Raw genomic sequence first — 3,881 nt, forward strand, 5'->3', positions numbered from 1 at the left:
GGATACTGCCAAGAATGTGTACTGCCATATACGACCCTACTTAGGAGTGACTCTAAAGAACAGAGGTGAGGAGAAATCCTTCCAGTGGGCAGAGCATTATGCAATCTAACTTCTTATCTTTTTTGAGTGGGGGTAGAAGCTTAAAGATATGGATATAAATATACTCTTTAGAAGTGATGAATGCCTCATTCTGATAATAATGCGTAGTTTAAAATAATGCATAAAAGTGAAATAAATGTTATTCACAGATAGGATCATACATAGTGTGTAGCAGGTCCCAAAGGACTTTTATGGAGAGGCAGAGAATTACAGTAAACAAAAAATAAATAAATAAAAGAATTGAACTAGGTATAAAAGGATTAAACCAGGATTAAGTATTTCGGAACTTCGGTGCTGTCAACATGCTCTATCCCCCACTGATTTTTATCTCAGTAAAAGAGAGAGTAAGAGGTAGAAAGAATATATGAAGAAATACTGTTCAAAACTTCCCAGATTTGATAAAAGTCACAAATCTACACATACCAAGAAGTTCAATGATCTTGCAATAGGTAAACTTGGAGATCCACACTGAGACACACTATAATCAAACTACTGAAAGACAAAATCTTGAAGGCAGCAAGAAGCTAGTCATGTACAAGGGGTCCTTAGCAAGACTAACTGATTTCTCATCAGAAACCATGGATGCCACAAGGCAGTGAGATGATTTATCTACAATATGCTGAAAGAAAAGCACCATCAACCAGGAATTCTATATCTGGCAAAAAAAAGAGTCAGTAATAGAAGAACAATTACTGCCATTTGCAACAAGTAAAATAAAGGAAGGATTCATGAAAAATATACATTAATCCTAAAAGAACAAAAAATAAAATTGGAAAAAAGAAATATTTTTAAAAATTATGTAGACAAATTATTAACAGTTAAATATTAATGACTTCAGATTTTAAGGGTCTATGGAGGGACAAAGAAGAAAAAAATCAAAAGCTCTCACCTCCATAGGTTTAATAAGTTTTAAGAATTTCAAAGTCAAAGAGAAAATTCTGAAGGGGAAGCTTGCCTACAAAGGAATAGTAGTCATATTCACATTGGACTTCTTAACAGCTACATTGACTGAAAAAAGGCAATGAAATATTTTTAACTGATAGGAGGAATACAGTTTTAAACTCGAAATTTTATATACGGAAAGTTGTCATTCAAATGTAGAGACGTATTACCAATATCCTTAGGTCTATAAATACTCAGGAGCTCTGTTACACAAAGAGACTTGTGGAAGAAATGCTTAAATTAAAAGATAAACATTTTTTTAGGACATGCTGCAAGATGTATGGAAATTAAATATGGTCATATATCTTGATAAAATTTGGGATTTTTTTAAAGGCTTAAACTAAAGAAAAAATGAGAGTTCCAATTCCTAAAAGTCATTCTCAGAAGATAATCAACCCAGTAAAAATGGGCAGACTTTTCATATAAAGAAGATATAAGAATGGCCACAGGCACATGAAAATGTGCTCAACATCATTAAGAATTGGGGAAATGCAAATTAAAACCACAGTGGGATATCACTTCAAATATTCTAGAACGACAAAATATTAACTCTAAGATTTCTATTGTGAGAGAATATTTTGTTTTCTGACTTATTTACCTAAGAAAACCAAAGTCCAGAGAGGATAAGTGAACTTCACAAAGTCACAGAGCAGTTATTTTGAATTTGAGAACTGGGTCTGGGCACTGAACCAAGATTTTTCCCACAATGGATTCTTTAGAGACTAATATTCCCAAATGTCTCTACAACTTCCAGCAGGGAGCTCTGGGGATTATCCTAGAAGTAGCATGTAGATACCTTTGTTTTTGCTGGGTTTCTAGTCCGTTTGGTTGGCTCAGGATCTAAAATGGCCTGCTCTCATTTCTCTTTCCTTAGAGCAGATGACGGTTCTATGTCCCCAGAGTCCCTTCTGCCTTAAAACATATGGAAAGATGCTGTCTTTTCATCTGGTCTTCAAATATGGTTTCTCCACTCTCGATAAGTGAGAACTGAGAACAGAATACTCAAACCTCTACCTTAACATGAAGAAATGAAGAGCTTTCTTGGGTCAACACAAGACTGACAGTAAGTCATTGGCTGTACGTCCCCTTCCCAGGTCAGTCAAGAGAAGTGAAATGGTCCATTGGAAATAGTTTTGGGAACCCCGGTTTTGGTATCAGTTGGAGTGCTGAACTTGAACAGATACAGCAACTCGTGGAGATCTGTTTATTTGTTCATAAAATAAGACAGTTGTATTAGATGGCTTAATATCTTTTAGTCCCTAAAGGGTAGAGTGGCTAGGTAGCTTTGATCCAGAGGACTATTTCACCAGGTTATGAATTTAACCCTCTGGTCTCTGAAACCAGTTTCCTGAAATCTCCACATACTCCTTAGAGGGGCTTGATATGTGAATGACACCTGTTCAGTCAGGTCGGCTGTTTTCAAATATGGAAAAGAAAGATTTGGGGGAACATTTCTCAGCGTTGGGAAGGGGCACAAAGGGGCAGATTCAGACCTATGAAGATATGTTCATATTAAATTTGAATTCCAAGCATTAATTTTCTCTGCATTCTCTTTAAATTAAAACAATACAATATCTGATTCATATGTAAATTACAAACAAACCATAAATTCAGTGCTTGTGAGAATATGCAATTGATTAGACTTACTAATTCAACATCCACAATAGTTTTTTTCATTTTTCACAAACAATTTTGAATATTTTATGTACTGGAACGAACACTAGGCGACCTAAGATCTTCATGTAAGTCATCTGTTTTATTAGCTACCTCTATAAGTAAAAGGTAATGCTGTTAGCAAAATAATAACACCATATAGTTTTGTCATAGCTTAAAATGTCATTCTACTTCTCATCCAACAACTATTTGATTCAATAGATGATTATCAAGTACATACTAAGAAGAAACAAGGTGAATAACAATGAGTCCTCGGCACTGAGGGTCACACAGTCTAATTGGAGATAAGGAACTAACTATAAAGTAGTATGTCAAGTGTTCCACCAGAGACCCATATACAGGGCTGTGGGAGCACAGAGGCTAATGCAATGAACTCCAACATTCTCAGGTGTTGACACCTGAGCTCTTGCCGTGTGGCGAGGAAGAGGAGACATTCATGATGGTGGAGTAGCTAAGTAACAAAGGCATGCAGGCAGGCCGTGAGTTGCTTGAAGACTGTGAGTAGTTTTGTGGGCAAGAATGTGGGGTGGCAGGGCATGAGGGAGAAAATATCATTGGATAGACAGATGGAGACAGACTCATGAAGGGCTGATTATGTCATGATAAGAATTAGCTTGGACATTTTCCTTGTATGAGCCAATAAGGAGCTTCACAAGAACCTATGACTAGATTCTGTTATCCTTGTCACAGAGAGGGACACTAAGAGAGGCTAACTGAATTATTCAAACCATATTATTAGGTTTGATACAGAAGGTGAACTAAAATTTTCTTAGTGCAAGCTAAATGTTTTTTTCTTTACTCTCTGCAACCTAAATATTCTCCTTGGAAGCACACAAATGAGTCTAATGCAGTGGTTTTAAGTGTCTATATACAGTGGGGATTCCATTTTGAGGGGGAGTATAGAAATGCCCCCCATGCGATTGTGACATACTCCTCTAGCTTAGACAACTGGCTGGGGTATTAGACCACCTGTCATAATAATAAAGTTGAAACCAAAAGATATAACTTTTTCCAAAAAGTCAACCATTTAAAGTGTTATTAGTTTCTTTGCCCAGAATATCAGAAAAATTGTAAGAATATTAATTCATTCTTACAAGTTTTTCATTGGGAATCAGAGTAACTGTTTATAATAACCTGTATATTTCTAGTAAATAATGAGATTCCTG

This window comes from Pteropus vampyrus, unplaced genomic scaffold, assembly GCF_000151845.1.
Source record: "Pteropus vampyrus isolate Shadow unplaced genomic scaffold, Pvam_2.0 Scaffold61, whole genome shotgun sequence".
NCBI classification, from domain to species: domain Eukaryota; kingdom Metazoa; phylum Chordata; class Mammalia; order Chiroptera; family Pteropodidae; genus Pteropus; species Pteropus vampyrus.